Source organism: Triticum aestivum, chromosome 6B, assembly GCF_018294505.1.
Source record: "Triticum aestivum cultivar Chinese Spring chromosome 6B, IWGSC CS RefSeq v2.1, whole genome shotgun sequence".
In the NCBI taxonomy this organism is placed as follows: Eukaryota; Viridiplantae; Streptophyta; class Magnoliopsida; order Poales; family Poaceae; genus Triticum; species Triticum aestivum.
In genome coordinates this window covers 617794487-617812772 of record NC_057810.1, presented here as the reverse complement: position 1 = coordinate 617812772, position 18286 = coordinate 617794487, and the positions used below count along the sequence as shown (strand labels likewise).

The 18286-nt window shown below is 45.3% G+C and overlaps 1 long non-coding RNA gene across 1 annotated transcript; it reads right to left on the bottom strand.

Annotated features, from left to right (window-relative positions):
- Positions 1 to 14260: 14260 nt before the first annotated feature.
- On the bottom strand, positions 14261 to 17769 carry LOC123134560 (uncharacterized). Its single transcript, XR_006465670.1, has 2 exons — positions 16601 to 17769; positions 14261 to 14518 (listed from the first exon to the last, which is right to left on the bottom strand). It is a non-coding gene; the product is annotated as an uncharacterized lncRNA (long non-coding RNA).
- Positions 17770 to 18286: the final 517 nt, after the last annotated feature.

Sequence of the window (18286 nt, the reverse complement as noted above, 5' to 3'; positions counted from 1 at the left end):
ACGTTCCCCAACAGTGGCATCCGAGTCAGGTTTTATGCATAGATGTTATATGCACGAGTAGGACACAAGTGAGTTGTGGGCGATAGAAGTCATACTGCTTACCAACATGTCATACTTTGGTTCGGCGGTATTGTTGGATGAAGCGGCCTGGACCGACATTACGCGTACGCTTACGCGAGACTGGTTCTACCAACGTGCTTTGCACATAGGCGACTGGCGGGTGTCAGTTTCTCCAACTTTAGTTGAACCAAGTGTGGCTACACCCGGTCCTTGAGAAGGTTAAAACAGCACCAACTTGACAAACTATCGTTGTGGTTTTGATGCATAGGTAAGAACGGTTCTTTCTCAGCCCGTAGCAGCCACGTAAAACTTGCAACAACAAAGTAGAGGGCGTCTAAGTTGTTTTTGCAGGGCATGTTGTGATGTGATATGGTCAAGACGTGATGAGATATAAATTGTTGTATGGGATGATCATGTTTTGCTGAAGTTATCGGCAACTGGCAGTAGCCTTATGGTTCTCTCTTTATTGCATAAGATGCAAGCGCCAAATAATTGCTTTACTTTATCACTATGCAATAGCAATAGTTGCAAGAGCAATAGTTGGCGAGACGACCATGTAACGACAAATTGATATAGATCAAGATGATGGAGATCATGATGTCGTGCCGGTGACAATAGAGATCATGACAGTACTTTGGAGATGGAGATCAAAGGTGCAAGATGATCATGGCCATATCATGTCACATATTTTTTATTGCATGTGATGTTTATCTTTTATACATCTTATTTTGCTTAGTTCGGCGGTAGCATTATAAGATGATCTCTCACTAAATTTCAAGGTATAAGTGTTCTCCCTGAGTATGCACCGTTGCGAAAGTTCTTCGTGCTGAGACACCACGTGATGATCGGGTGTGATAGGCTCTATGTTCAAATACAACGGGTGCAAAACAGTTGCACACGCGGAATACTCAGGTTAAACTTGACGAGCCTAGCATATACAGATATGGCCTCGGAACACGGAGACCGGAAGGTCGAACGCGAATCATATAGTAGATATGATCAACATAGTGATGTTCACCATTGAAAACTACTCCATCTCACGTGATGATCGGACATGGTTTAGTTGATTTGGATCACATGATCACTTAGATGACTAGAGAGATGTCTGTCTAAGTGGGTGTTCTTAAGTAATAGGATTAACTGAACTTTAATTTATCATGAACTTAGTCCTGGTAGTATTTTGCAAATAATGTTATAGATCAATAGCTCGCGTTGTTGCTTCCCTATGTTTTTTATATGTGTTCCTAGAGAAAAACTATGTTGAAAGATGTTAGTAGCAATGATGCGGACTTGGTCCGTGATCTGAGGTTTATCCTCATTGATGCACAGAAAAATTATGTCCTTGATGCACCGCTAGGTGACAGACCTATTGCAAGAGCAGATGCAGACGTTATGAACGTTTGGCTAACTCAATACGATGACTACTTGATAGTTTTGTGCGCCATGCTTTATGGCTTAGAACCGGGACTACAAAACGTTTTTTTAAACGTCACGGAACATATGAGATGTTCCATGAGATGAAATTGTATTTCAGACTCATGCCCGTGTCAAGAGGTATGAGACCTCTGACAAATACTTTGCCTAGAAGATGGAGGAGAATTGCTCAACTAGTGAGCAAGTGCTTAGATTGTCTGAGTACTACAATCACTTGAATCAAGTGGGAGTTAATCTTCCAGATAAGATAGTGATTGACAGAGTTCTCTAGTCACCATCACTAAGTTACTAGAACTTCGTGATGAACTATAGTATGCAAGGGATGACGAAAATGATTCTCGAGCTCTTCGTGATGCTGAAATCAGCGAAGGTAGAAATCAAGAAAAAGCATCAAGTGTTGATGATTAAATAAGATCACTAGTTTCAAGAAAAGGGCAAAGGGAAAGAAAGGGAACTTCAAGTAGATTGACAAGCAAGTTGTCACTCCCATGAAGGAGCCCAAAGCTGGACCAAAGCCTGAAACTGAGTGCTTCTACTGCAAAAGAAATGGTCACTAGAAGCGGAAATACCCTGAATATTTGGTGGATAAGAAGGATAGCAAAGTGAACAAGGGTATATTGATATACATGTTATTGATGTGTACCTTACTAGTGTTTATAGTAGCCCCTGAGTATTTGATACTTGTTCGGTTGCTAATATTAGTAACTCGAAACAGGAGTTACAGAATAAACAAAGCTAGTTGAGGGTGTAGTGATGATGTGTCTTGGAAGTGGTTCCAAGATTGATATGATCATCATCGCACACTCCCTATACTTTAGGGATTGGTGTTGAAACCTAAATAAATGTTATTTGGCATTTGCGTTGAGCATTAATATGATTTGATCATGTTTATTGCAATACAGTTATTCATTTAAAATCAGAGAATAATTGTTGTTCTGTTTATATGAATAAAACCTTTGATGGTAATACACCCAATGAAAATAGTTTGTTGGATCTCGATCGTGGCAATACACATATTCATAATATTGATGTCAAAAGATGCAAAGTTGATAATGATAGTGCAACTTATTTGTGGCACTGCCGTTTGGGTCATATCGATGTAAAGCGCATGAAGAAACTCCATTAAGATGGACTTTTGGAATCACTTGATTATGAATCATTTGATGCTTGTGAACCGTGCCTTATGGGCAAGATGACTAAAACTCCGTTCTCCGGAACAATGGAACGAGCTATTGACTTGTTGGAAATAATACATACCGATGTATGCGGTCCAATGAGTGTTGATGCTCGTGGCAGGTATCGTTATTTTCTGACCTTCACAGATGATTTGAGCAGATATGAGTATATCTTCTTAATGAAACACAAGTCTGAAACATTTGAAAAGTTCAAAGAATTTCAGAGTAAAGTGGAGAGTCATTGTAACAAGAAAATAAAGTTTCTGCGATTTGATTGCGGAGACAAATATTTGAGTTACGAGTTTGGTCTTCAATTAAAACAATGTGGAATAGTTTCACAAACTCATGCCACCTGGAACACCACAACTAAATGGTGTGTCCGAACGTCATGACCGTACTTTCTTGGATATGGTGCAATCTATGATGTCTCTTACCGATTTACCACTATCGTTTTGGGGTTATGCATTAGAGACAACTGCATTCACTTTAAACAGGGCACCATCGAAATCCGTTGAGATGACGCCTTATGAATTGTGGTTTGCCAAGAAACCAAAGTTATCATAAAAGTTTGGGGCTACGATGCTTATGTGAAAAAATTTCAACCTGATAAGCTCGAACCCAAATCAGAGAAGTGCGTCTTCATAGAATACCCAAAGGTAATTATTGGGTACACCTTCTATCACAGATCCGAAGGCAAGTTATTCGTTGCTAATATGGATCCTTTCTAGAGAAGGAGTTTCTCTCGAAAGAAGTGAGTGGGAGGAAAGTAGAGCTTGATAAGGTAATTGTACCTTCTCCCGAATTGGAAAGTAGTTACAGAAATTAGTTCCAGTGATTCCTACACCAATTAGTAAGGAAGCTACTGATGATGATCATGAAACTTCAGATCAAGTTACTACAAAAATTTGTAGATCTTCCAGATTAAGATCCGCACCAAAGTGATACAGTAATCTTGTTCTGGAAGTCATGTTACTAGACCATGATGAACCTATGAACTATGAGGAAGCGATGATGAGCCCAGATTCCGCGAAATGGCTTGAGGCCATGAAATCTGAGATGGGATCCATGTATGAGAACAAAGTGTGGACTTTGGTTGACTTGCTCGATGATCAGCAAGCCAAGTTAAATAAATGGATCTTCAAGAGGAAGACGGACACTGATAGTAGTGTTACTATCTACAAAGCTCGACTTGTTGCAAAAGGTTTTCGACAAGTTCAAAGTGTTGAATACGATGAGATTTTCCCACTCGTATGATGCTTAAGTCTGTCCGAATCATGTTAGCAATTGCCACGTTTTATGAAATCTCGCAAATGGATGTCAAAACTGCATTCCTTAAATGGATATTTCTTAAAGAAGTGTTGTATACGATACAACCAGAAGGTTTTGTCAATCCTAAAGGTGCTAACAAAGTGTGCAAGCTCCAGCAATCCATCAATGGACTGGTGCAAGCATCTCGGAGTTGGAATATACGCTTTGATGAATTGATCAAAGCATATCGTTTTATACAGACTTTTGGAAAGGCCTGTATTTACAAGAAAGTGAGTGGGAGATCTGTAGCATTCCTAATACTATATGTAGATGACATATTGTTGATTGGAAATGATATAGAAATTCTGGATAGCATAAAAGGATACTTGAATAAGAGTTTTTCAAAGCAAGACCTCGGTGAAGCTACTTACACATTGAGCATCAAGATCTATATAGATAGATCAAGACGCTTGATAAGATTTTTCAATGAGTACATACCTTGATAAGATTTCGAAGTAGTTCAAAATGGAACAGTCAAACAAGGAGTTCTTGCCTGTGTTGCAAGGTGTGAAGTTGAGTAAGACTCAAAACCCGACCATGGCAGAAAATAGAAAGAGAATGAAAAGTCATTCCCTATGCCTCAGTCATAGGTTCTATAGAGTATGCTATGTTGTGTACCGGACCTATTGTATACCTTGCTCTGTCTTTGGCAAAGGAGTGCAATTTTGATCTAAGAGTAGATCACTGGACAGCGGTTAAGAATATCCTTAGTGAGGACTAAGCAGATGTTTCTCGATTATGGAGGTGATAAAAGAGTTCGTCGTAAAATTTACATCGGTGCAAACTTTTACACTGATCCAGATGACTCTAAGTCTCAATCTGGATACATATTAAAAGTGGGAGCAATTAGCTAGAGTAGCTCCGTGCAGAGCATTGAAGACATAGAATTTTGCAAAATACATATGGCTCTGTATGTGACAGACCCGTTGACTAAACTTCTCTCACAAGCAAAACATGATCATACCTTAGTACTCTTTGGGTGTTAATCACATAGCGACGTGAACTAGATTATTGACTCTAGTAAACCCTTCGGGTGTTGGTCACATGACAATGTCGGCTATGGGTGGTAATCACATACGGATGTGAATATTTGTGTTAAATCACATGGTGATGTGAACTAGATTATTGACTCTAGTGCAAGTGGGAGACTGAAGGAAATATGCCCTAGAGGCAATAATAAAGTTATTATTTATTTTCTTATTTCATGATAAATGTTTATTATTCATGCTAGAATTGTATTAACCGGAAACATAATACATGTGTGAATACATAGACAAACATAATGTCACTAATATGCCTTTACTTGACTAGCTCATGAATCAAAGATGGTTAAGTTTCCTAGCCATGGACAAAAGAGTTGTCATTTTATTAACAGGATCACATCATTAGGAGAATGATGTGATTGACTTGACCCATTTCGTTAGCTTAGCACTTGATCTTTTAGTATGTTGCTATTGCTTTCTTCATGACTTATACATGTTCCTGTGACTATGAGATTATGCAACTCCCGTTTACCGGAGGAACACTTTGTGTGCTACCAAATATCACAACATAACTGGGTGATTATAAAGGAGCTCTACAGGTGTCTCCGAAGGTACATGTTGGGTTGGCGTATTTCGAGATTAGGATTTGTCACTCCAATTGTCGGAGAGGTATCTCTGGGCCCACTCGGTAATGCACATCACTATAAGCCTTGCAAGCATTGCAACTAATGAGTTAGTTGCAGGATGATGTATTACGTAATGAGTAAAGAGACTTGCCGGTAACGAGATTGAACTAGGTATTGAGATACCGACGATCGAATCTCGGGCAAGTAACACACCGATGACAAAGGGAACAACGTATGTTGTTATGCGGTTTGACCGATAAAGATCTTCGTAGAATATGTGGGAGCCAATATGAGCATCCAGGTTCTGCTATTGGTTTCTGACCGGAAACGTGTTTCGGTCATGTCTACATAGTTCTTGAACCCGTAGGGTCCGCACGCTTAAGGTTTCGATGACAGTTATATTATGAGTTTATGATTTTTGATGTACCGAAGGAGTTCGGAGTCCCGGATGAGATCGGGGACATGACGAGGAGTCTCAAAATGGTCGAGACGTAAAGATCGATATATTGGACGACTATATTCGGATTTCGGAAAGGTTCCGAGTGATTCGGGTATTTTTTGGAGTACCGGGGAGTTACGGGAATACGGGGGAAGAAGTATATGGGCCTTATTGGGCTTTAGGGGAGAGAGAGAGAGAGAGAGAGGCAGGCCGCGTGCCCCCCAATGACTAGTCTAAATTGGACTAAGGGGAGGGGCGGCGCCCCCTCCTTCCTTCTCTTCCCTCCCCCTTCCTTGTCTCCTACTCCTACTACTTGGAAGGGGAGGAATCCTACTCCCGATGGGAGTAGGACTCCTCCAGGGCGCGCCATAGGGGCCGGCCCTCTCCCCCTCCTCTCCTCCTTTATATACGGAGGAGGGGGTACCCCATAGACACAACAATTGATCATTGATCTCTTAGCCGTGTGCGGTGCCCCCCTCCACCATAGTCCTCCTCGATAATATTGTAGCGGTGCTTAGGCGAAGGCCTGTGACGGTAGAACATCAAGATCATCACCATGCCATCGTGCTGACAGAACTCTCCCTCGACACTCGGCTGGATCGGAGTTCGAGGGACGTCATCGAGCTAAACGTGTGCAAGAACTCGGAGGTACCGTAGTTTCGGTGCTTGATTGGTCGGGCAGTGAAGACGTACGACTACATCAACCGCGTTGTTATAACGCTTCCGCTTTCGGTCTACGAGGGTACGTGGACACAATCTCCCCTCTCGTTGCTATGCATCACCATGATCTTGCGTGTGCGTAGGATTTTTTTTGAAATTACTACGTTCCCCAACAAAGATATCACAACACAACTCTAGAAGTAAAATAAGTCATACAAGCATCATATTACAAGCCAGGGGCCTCGAGGGCTTGAATACAAGTGCTCGAACAGAACAAGTCGGCGGAAGCAACAACATCTGAGTACAGACATAAGTTAAACAAGTTGACATAATATGGCTACCACAAACTGGGATACAGATCGAGAGAGGCGCATGCCTCCTGCCTGGGATCCTCCTAAACTACTCCTGGTCGTCGCCAGCGGCTTGCACGTAGTAGTAGGCACCTCTAGTATAGTAGGAGTTGTCGTCGACGGTGGCGCCTGGCTCCTGGACTCCAGCATCTGGTTGTGACAACCAGGAAGAAAGGAAAGGGGAAAAAAGAGGGAACAAGGCAACCGTGAGTACTCATCCAAAGTACCCGCAAGCAAGGATCTACACTACATATCATGGGTATATGTGTAAAGAGGCAATATCGGTGGACTGAACTGCAGAATGCCAGAATAAGAGGGGGATAGCTAGTCCTATCGAAGACTACGCTTCTGGCAGCCTCCATCTTGCAGCAGTAGAAGAGAGTAGATTGAAGTCCTCCAAGTAGCATCGCATAGCATAATCCTACCCGGCGATCCTCCCCTCGTCGCCTTGTGGGAAAGCGATCACCGGGATGTCTCTAGAACTTGTCTGGGTGTGTTTTATTAAGTATCCAGTTCTAGTTGTCATAAGGTCAAGGTACAACTCTGGGTCGTCCTTTTACCGATGGACACGACTATTCGAATAGATAAACTTCCCTATAGGGGTGCACCACATTTCCCAACACGCTCGATCCCTCTGGCCGGACACACTTTCCTGGGTCATGCCCGGCCTTGGAAGATCAACACATCGCCCCACCTAGGCACAACAGAGAGGTCAGCACGCCGGTCTAAATCCTAAGCATGCAGGGGTCTGGGCCCATCGCCCATTGCACACCTGCATGTTGCGTGGGCGGCCGAAAGCAGATGTAGCCTCCCTAATACAAGAGCAGGCGTTCCAGTCCAATCCGGCGCGCGCCGCTCAGTCGCTGACGTCAAGAAGGCTTCGGCTGATACCACGACGTCGAGTGCCCATAACTGTTCCCGCGTAGTTGGTTAGTGCGTATAGGCCAGTGGCTAGACTCAGATCAAATACCAAGATCTCGTTAAGTGTGTTATTATGAAGTAACCGTGGACACCGACCAGGGCCAGGCCCACCTCTCTCCTAGGTGGTCTCAACCTGCCCTGTCGCTCCGCCACAAAGTAACAGTCGGGGGCCATCGGGAACCCAGGCCCACCTCTACCGGGATGGATCCACCTGTCCTTCCAGCCCCCACATCAGAATCACTTGCGGGTACTCAACGAGCCGACCCGACTATAGTCACCACCTGAATAGTATGTATGTATGTATAGTATATACCCGTGATCACCTCCCGGGTGATCACAGCCCGATAGTATAGCATGGCAGACTGACAAGAATGTAGGGCCACTAATGGTAAACTAGCATCCTATACTAAGCATTTAGGATTGCAGGTAAGGTATCAACAGATGTAGCAACAATGACAGGCTATGCAATAGAATAGGATTAACCGAAACAGTAACATGCTATACTACTCTAATGCAAGCGATAGAGGGAGGAATAGGTGATATCTGGTGATCAAGGGGGCGCTTGCCTGGTTGCTCTGTCAAGGAGGGGTCGTCAACTCCATAGTCGAACTGGGCAGCAGCAGCGTCGGTCTCGTAGTCTACCGGAGAGAAGAGGGGGAAGAAACAATAAATACAATGCAAACATAAGCATGACAATGCATGACATGACAATGAGCGGTGCTAGGTGTGCCCTAATGCGGTAGTAGGTGATACCGGCGAAAGGGGGAAACATCCGGGAAAGTATCCCTGAAGTTTTGCATTTTCGGACAGTTGATCCGGAGGGGAAAAGTTGTGTGTTCACTATGCTAGGGATGTGTGGCGGACGAACGGGCTGCATATCCGGATTCGTCTCGTCGTTCTGAGCAACTTTCATGTAGAAAACATTTTCATCTGAGCTATGGTTTATTTTCTATGATTTTCTAAACTTTAAATTATTCTTTGGAATTATTTAAATTAACAGGAATTTCCAGAAAAGGAAATTTGACGTGTGCATGAGGTCGTCATTGCGTCAACAGTCAACAACGCAGTTGATTGTGCCAAGCTGGCAGGTGTGGCCCACCTGTCAGCCACAGTGGGTTTAACAGAGTTTAATTTAAACTAACAGAGCTAATATAGAGAGTGGGCCCCATTAGTAAGTGACTATTTAGTTAATTAAATTAATTAATGAAATTATTAGCATTTTATTTATTTACAAAAATGTTTTAAACGACGCGGGCCCGCATGTCAGTGGCAGTAGCTGCCATGTCAATGTAGTTGACTTCGGTCAACGTGGCCAGTTGGGGCCCCTTGGCCCACATGCAGTGACCCAGGGGTGGGCCTTGCGTCGGCCTGGTCAGTGCTGGCGCCGGAGTTGCCCCGGCGAGCTCTCACGCGGCGGCGAGGCGCGGGTGAGCTTCGAGTTTCGCCCACAGGGCATCTCCGGGGCTGTGACTGGTATTGCTTGAATGGGGACTCGACGGCGGTTCGAAAGGTGGTGGTGGCAATGCCGGAGGTGGCCGGAAACATCGCCGGCGATGAGGTTTGGTGGCGGTGCATTACGGGTGAGCAGCGAACGATGGCAGTAGGGTGCAATGCACGAACTAAAAGGGCGTGGGAGGTTCTACGCGATGCGGGGAACACGGTGCGGACAGGCTCGTGACCACTTGGTCACCAGAGCCACGCCGGCGACGAGCTCAGGCAAAGCCGCGATCGGGCACAGCGTGGAGGAGGAACTACGGCGGCGGAAATGCTCGGGAAAGAGAGGGGAAAGAAGTGCATGCTCACGGTGCTCCTGCAGGTGTGCTCAAGTGGGCTCGGGGAGGGCTCGGTGCGGCGGATTCGGCGGTGAAGCTCGTTGGAGCAGAGGAGGAAGACGGTGGCGTCGTGGGTGTTGCGGTGGCTCCGAACTCCAATGAGGTGCACCAGGCGAAGCAGCGGACGACGGCGGCCCTTGGAGACACAACGGGGCGGCGAGGTGGGCACGGTGGCCGTGGCTAGGCCGGAGCCATTGCGGCGGTGGCGTTCGGCTGCGGTGGGGAAGAAAGGAGCGGCGTGGGTGGATCTGAGGGGAGAGGGAGAGGCCGAGAGGGAGAGCTGGGTGAGTGGGAGAGGGAACCGAGGAGGCGCGGCGCTGGCGATCTTATCCCCTCGGCGGGGACAGCGAGGAGGTGTGACGGGGACGCGCCCCTGTTCCTCATGTTCATGGTGCAGTCGGGGGAACAGGGCGCGGGGAAGGAGGCGACCAGGGGAACGGGGGGAGTGGGCCAACCCGGCTGGGCCGGTTTGGCTGTTGGCTAGCTGGGCCAGTTGGCCCAGGGGGGTTTGGGGGGTTTCTTTGCTCTTTTTTTTCTTTTGTCTTCTGCTTTTGTATTTTCTTTTCTTTTATTTCTTTTCTTTTTCTGTTTTATTTAATTTAGGGCATTTAAGTATTTTATAAAATTGTGTCTTCTATACCATAATTACCTATGCCATATTTGGCACTGTTCGAACATTTTTGTTTCAACTTTTGAAAACTTTGGGTGTTTGTCACTAATTCATTTTTGAATTTGAAATGTTTGGAACTAACACGTGATTAGCAACAGGGCGGAGGTGACGTGGCATCATTAGCATAGGTTCACTGTAGCATAATTATCCGGGCGTTACACACACTAATAGAGCGAAAGAATATACCGCTCCACCAAAGGCAAAAGGACCCATGCCGAAGCAAACTAGAGGCAAGGGTAAGGCAAATGAAGGACCAAAGTGCTATAAATGTGGTAAAGAGGGACACATATCCAACGGTTGCCCACTAAGAAAGTTTGTTAACACAATTATGCATGATGGTGAAGACGATGAGGAAGAATACGAATCTGAAGATGTAGAGGGACAAGAGGTTTGTCAAGAAGGTGGGGAGGTAGTATGTGTGATTCAGTGTCTCCTATGTTCCACACCACAACCTGATGACACACAACGAAAGAAAATATTTGAGAGCAAATGCACGGTGAATGGCAAGGTATGAAAATTAGTGATTGATAGTTGCAGCTGCGAGGATCTTATCTCCTAGAAGTTGGTGAACCATTTAAAGCTTGAAACCCATGATCATCCAAATCCCCACACTATTGGATGGGTCAAGAAAGGAGTGAATATAAGGATCACCAAACAATGCAGCCTGCCACTTTCTTTGGGCAAGCATTATCGCTCAAATGTGTTGTGTGACATAGTTGATATGGATGTCAGCCATGTTCTTCTTGGGAGACCTTGGCAATTTGATGTGGATACTACACACAAGGGAAAGGAAAATTCTTACTCTTTCATTGGAACAAGAGAAAGATCATTATTCTACCAAACAAAACTGAAGGTAATACCTCTAAGGAGGAGGTGAAAACTATGTTAACTATCTCACATACCTCTCATGAGTTTATGGAAGACTTGAAGGAGGCAAATTTGTGTGTTGCACTTGTTGTAAAAGGAGAAGAGCACCTGACTACTGAAATTCCAGCAAAGGTACGTGGTTTATTGGCAGAATTTCAGAACATACTTGGAGAACCACAAGACCTGCCACTGATGAGAGGAATTCAACATTGATTTAATTCTGGGAGCAAGTCATCCTAATCTTAGTGGAGCATGATATATTGAAGGAGAAAGTGGAGGAATTATTGCAGAAGGGGCACATTCGAGAAAGTATTAGCCCATGTGATGTACCAGCCCTACTCGCGCCAAAGAAAGATGGATCTTGGCGCATGTGTACGGATAGTAGAGCCATTAAGAAGATCACTATAAGGTATAGATTCCCTATTCCCCGTCTGGATGATATGTTGGATCATCTTAGTGGAGCAAGAGTGTTCACAAAACTATATATAAGAAGTGGATATCATCAAATCTGTATCAGACCCGGGGATGAATGTAAAGCAACCTTCGAGACAAAGGAAGGGTTGTTTGAATGGCTAGTCATGCCATCTGGACTCTCAAATGCACCAAGTACCTTTATGCACTTGATTAATCAAGTCCTTCGACCCTTATTATCCCACTTTGTTGTGGTCTATTTCAATGACATCTTGATCTATAACAAGGATGAGGATGAACACTTTGACCATATTCAAAGGTGCTAGAAGTATTAAGGAAAAATGAGCTCTAAGTCAACTTAAAGAAATGTGTTTTCCTGCAGACACAACTTCTTTTCCTAGAATCCACCACAACATGTGACAGTATTCGTGTTGATTAAGCAATCCAAGAATGGCCAACTCCGAAGACCATTTCTGAGGTAATAAGTTTTCATGGCCTTGCAACTTTCTATAGGCGATTTGTGAAGAGTTTCAGCGCTATCATGGCACCAATTACCGAGTGCCTGAAGAAAGGTAAAGTTCGAATGGACAGAAGTGGCTGAAGCTAGTTTCAATGAGATCAAGCAAAAACTCTCACAAGCTCCTATTTTGGTGCTACCGGATTTCAACAAGACATTTGACTTGGAGTGTGATGCAAGTGGAGTAGGCATTGGGGCTGTTCTATCTCAAGAAAGGAATCCACTTGCTTTCTTCAATGAGAAATTAAGCGAAACAAGGAAGAAATGGAGTAGTTATCAACAACAATTGTATGTCGTTTTCAGAGCTTTGAAAACTCGGGAAGTCTACTTGTTGCCTAAAGAGTTCATTGTTTATTGTGACCATCAATCCTTGAAGCATTTTAGAAATCAAAAGTATGTTGACCACATGCTAGCAAGATGGGAAACATATCTGGAGAGGTTTAACTATCTCATCATGCATAAATCAGGAACAACTAACTGACTGGACGATGCTTTGAGTCATCGTGCATGCCTCTTGACTTCTTTTGATCCTGAACTTTTGGGCATGGATCAAATAAAGGAGTTGTAAGAGTATGATGAAAACTTTGGCCATGTTTGGGTAAAGCACATCAGGGGCCAGCCATTAGGTGAATATTATTTGGTGCAGGATGGCTATCTCTTCAAAAATGATAGTTTGTGCATCTCAAGGAGTTTTCGGCATGACAAATTAATTATAGAATTCTAGTTAAGTGATCTTAGTGGCCATGTTGGACGGGACAAGACTATTGCTAACCTGGAAGCTCGCTACTTTTGGCCACAACTAAAGAGAGATGATGGAAAGTTTATTAGTGATGCCCTATATGTCAAACTTGAAAAGGCCAAGCCCAGAACATAGGGTTGTACATGGCTTTGCCTGTTCGTATCGCTCCATGGGAGGACATCTCTATGGACTTCATCTTAAGCTTGCCAAGAACAAGATGAGGGAGTGATGTCGTGTTTGTGTCCATGGATAGATTCTCCAAGATGGCTCATGTCATCCCATGCCGCAAGACAACGGATGCTCATCATGTGGCAAACCTATTCTTTTGAGAAGTGGTAAGACTTCATGGAGTTCCAAGGTCCATCGTCTCAACCCGTGATAGAAAATTTCTTGCTGCATTTTGGCTCACCTTGTGGAAGCAATTCAACACTAAATTGAAATTTTCTAGCACTGCTCATCCACAAATAGAAGTGGTGAACATGTTTTTGGGTAATCTAATTTGTTGCATTTGTGGAGAAAGAAAGGGACAATGGAATTTGGCTTTATCACTTGTAGATTTCTCCTACAAATAACTCAAGCATAGTCCACAGGAAGGAGTCCTTTTTCCGTTATCTACACTAAAGTTCCAACAAATGTGGTGGACTTGGCGAAGCTACCATCAAGGGGAAAGTCAAAATCAGCATTGTCCTTTGCTGATAATTACACTAAACTATTTGAAGAGACTCGTGGTGTTTTAGAAGCACAAAATCAGAAATGCAAACAACTTGTTGATTGCAAAAGGAGGCCAAAATCATTCCAAGTTGGTGATAAGGTGATGGTCTACCCCCGAAAAGAGAGGTTGCCTTTAGGTGTTAAGGGGAAGCTTAGGCAGCAAAGGTATGGGCTCTTCTCTATCATGAGGAAGATAAATGATAATGCTTATGTGATACATTCTCCAAGCGACATGGGTATATACAACACTTTCAGGGTCTGTTTGGATTGTGACTATCTTTGCCATATATTGCCACATGATTTTTGCCACACTTTGCCTTAGTTGAGTTGATCAAATTCTTAGCCACACTTTGGCTTGCCTAAGGGAATCTTGCCACACTTTTTGTGTCTATGACATGTGGGGCTCACTGCTCATAAAAAATCCTTGCCTTAGGTGTGGCTATGTAACACCCACGATGCGGGTATATCTCCCACGTGTCGAAGCACGACTTAGAGGCATAACCGCATGGTGGTTTTGTCGCAAGAAGGGTCACACAATCCCATGTAATGAATAAGAATGGGATAAAGAGTTGGCTTACAATCGCCACTTCACACAATGAACATATAATTCATATATCATTTAGAGCACACACATAGTACGACTACGGACGAAGCCAAAAGAAAAGAAGATAACCCAACTGCTAGATCCCCGATCATCCCAACTGGGCTCCCCTACTAATCAACATGAAACGATACATAGCAATGACCAAGGTCTTCGTTGAGCTCCCATCTGAGCTCAGTTGCATCACCTGCACTGGTATCATCGGCACCTGCAACTGTTGTGATAGTATCTGGTGAGTCACGAGGACTCAGCAATCTCAAAACCCGCGAGATCAAGACTATTTAAGCTTATGGGTAGGAAGTGGTAATGAGGTGGAGTTGCAGCAAGCACTAAGCAAATATGGTGGCTAACATACGCAAATAAGAGCGAGAAGAGAAGCAACGGAACGGTCGAGAAGCTAGAAGTGATCAAGAAGTGATCCTGAAACTACTTACGTCAAAATAACCCAAAACCGTGTTCACTTCCCGGACTCCGTCGAAAAGAGACCATCACGGCTACACACGCGGTTGATGCGTTTTAATTAAGTCAAGTGTCAAGTACTCTACAACCGGATATTAACAAATTCCCATCTGCCACATAACCGCGGGCACGGCTCTCGAAAGTTTATACCCTGCAGGGGTGTCCCAACTTAGCCCATCGCAAGCTCTCACGGTCAACGAAGGATATTCCTTCTCCTAGGAAGACCCGATCAGACTCGGAATCCCAGTTTACAAGACATTTCGACAATGGTAAAACAAGACCAGCAAAGCCGCCCGATGTGCCGACAAATCCCGATAGGAGTCGCACGTATCTCGTTCTCAGGGCAACACCTGATGAGACTAGCTACGAGTAAAACCAGCCCTCAAGTTTCCCCGAGGTGGCCCCGCAGGCAGCTCGGTTCGAACTAACACTCGAAGGAGCACTGGCCCGGGGGGTTAAAATAAAGATGACCCTTGAGTCTGTAGAACCCAAGGGAAAAAGGCTTAGGTGGCAACTGTTAAAACCAAGGTTGGGCCTTGCTGGAGGAGTTTTATTCAAAGCGAACTATCAAGGGGGCCCCATAAATCACCCGACCGTGTAAGGAACGCAAAATCAAGGAATATAACACCGGTATGACGGAAACTAGGGCGGCAAGAGTGGAACAAAACACCAGGCATAAGGCCGAGTCTTCCACCCTTTACCAAATATATATATATGCATTAATTAAATAAGAGATATTGTGATATCCCAACATAATCCAGTCCATCATGGAGCAATCTTCAACTTCAGCTGCAACTAACAACGCTATAAGAAGGGCTGAGCAAAGCGGTAACATAGCCAAGCAACGGTTTGCTAGGAAGGGCAAAAAGGTTAGAGGCTGACATGGCAATATGGGAGGCATGGTAAACAAGTGATAGGTAGCGCAGCATAGCGATAGAACGAAGCAACTAGCAAGCAAAGATAGAAGTGATATCGAGGGTAATGGTCGTCTTGCCTGAGATCCCGATAGGAAGAAGAACGAGTCCATGAAAAAGACAAACGAACGTAGTCGAACGAATCCTCACAACTCCAGAACAAAACCGAAGCTAACGAGAGAAACAAATTCGGAAAGAAGCAAACAATATGGTAAACACACAAGCATAAACATGTCATGATGCACAAACAAGTATGATGCATGTCCGGTTTAATGAGGCATGGCATGGCAAAGTGCAACAAACTATACTACAAGTTAAGTGGAGCTCAATATGCAACGAGTTGCATATTGACGAAACACCACATCAATTATTTAGTTTCACTCTCGGTTATGTACCCAACAATATTAAATGTTATTAAACATGGCAAGAGGTGAAGCATGAGCAAACCACCTATTTAGGCAAGTTTAAATGAGGCCGGAAACAACAAACAACAATTTCGGTAAATCCCCACACGTTATTTAGCAATTTAACGCAAACACAATTTAAGCATTTAAAAGTTGTTATCATGATGCGGATGACATATGCAAGTTTTATGCAATTTTTATGAAAATGTTGACATGAGCATGTTATGAAGCATTTGGTCACCATGGCGGAACGAAAGGGGTGCCACGGCAACGACAACGGAAATGGTGCCACGGCAACATTCCGATGATCCAACAACTCATCAAGATGTTGGTGCAAATGAAGGTGTGGATGTGTGGAACACGCAAGAGATGGGGAGTGATCCCGGATACCGGGTGTCCCACATGACGGTGGCATGGCAAACGAGGAACATGCAAAGACAATCTGATCACGGTGCAAAACTCGAGCATCTCATACAACACACAAGCATTCATTCACGGGCGGTCCTCTCGGAGTTATACCTTCGAAGCGTGCATTTCGGGGCAGTTCGAGCTCGGAGCAATGTAGATGGAAGTAGCGATACACGGGTCGTAGTGGAAGTAGTCGTTCTCGCGACGATAGTGAAAGTAGTGGTTCACGGGAGTCGTGGGAAGTAGTTGTTCACGGCGACAGTAGAGGTACTCGCGATCTTTGCGACGGTAGTTGTTCACGGGTCGTAGACGTTCGGGTTGAGGTACTTGGTGCATCTCGTTCTTGCCGATCCAAACAAAGTGAGACAGAAGGGGCTCGGGTCAACAGAGATGGTAATCGTACACTAGACAGCAGTAGACGAACTTGGCGGTCCAGGGTACTTGGTGTCGACGTCCAAGGAGGATACGATGGAGAAGATGCTCGTCACGGGTGGAGCTCCAGGAGCCATGGTGCGCAGCAGGCAGGGCGTCCCTGGCCTTGAGATGGGGTCCTAGCGGGCAGAGCAGCGGCAGCTCCAAGGCAGGGCAAAGTTAAGGGCGGAGATCCTCCGGCTGGAAGCTGACGAGGCGGAAGGACAGGGAGAAGCCGGGGATCTGGGCCTAGCCCATGCGAGTGACCCTGGCGGTCAAAGCGCAAGAGCGGGACGAGGCACGTCCCTCTTCTCCCGGGACGAAGCAGAGGAGAAGGTTGGGCATGGCGCCGACAGGACTTGGCACGGTCGACGGCAAGACGAGGCGGAGGTAGGGCGGCGCGCCGGTAGTAGGAGGCGAAGGCGAAGATGGTCCGGTGATGGGGCTCCAGCGAACTCCGACCAAAACGGAGGGGACGAGCGGCGCGGGGCTCCTGCTGGGCGCGGAGGACGACGGATGCGGGCGCAGGTGCTCGAGGAGCTCCTCTCCTCGAGTGCTCGGGCGATGGGGATGGATGGCGCCGGTGGAGATGCAGGTGTGGAGCCACCGGAGTTGGACAAGGAGGAGGCGGGATGAAGCGGTAGCGGCCTGGTTCTGCGGTGGCTGGCGGCGGATGCGAGCGACGAGGAGGAGGCAGAGGGGACAGGACGAGGGCACGGCTGCTGATGAAAGGGGGCGCGACGGCGGCGAGGAGGTGGTGGGGTGTGGGGGTCTCACGGTGGAGGCGGCGAGGGGATCGGGCGCAGGGAGCTCATCTCCCTGGCTCGATGCGTGTGTGTGTGTGTGTGGCGGCGAGCAGAGGAAACAAGGAGGAGGGATCGAGAGATGGGGATCGGGCTCTCTGGCGGCTAGGGTTAGGAGGGTTAGGTGGGCCTAGATGGCCTGCTGGGTTGCTGGGCTCTCTTCTCCCTCTCTCTTATTCTTATTTCCTTTAGCAGAAAACAAATTAGAGAGAAGAAAAAGAAATAGAGGGTTAAGGAAAGAATTTGCACACGGGGGTAATTTTTCCGGACTCGCAAAAATGCGCTGGTTCCAAAGAAATAGAAATGGCCAAGATCGAACGATAAGAATTCAAACTCATTTGAATTTAATTCAAATGGGTTTGAACTAGGATGAGGTTTTTTAGGAGTATCCAAAATGTTGAGAATTTTGGTAGAGCTCCAGAAAATGATGAAAGAAATTATGGGCAAGGTTGGAGACCAAGAAATAAGATAACAAAGGCATTGGGATAATTTGCAAGTGGGTTATGGTTAATTCCAAATAAATGGAATAATTTTATTATAGCTCCCTAATAATAGTAGGAGACTTTGAATATGCTTTAAAGAG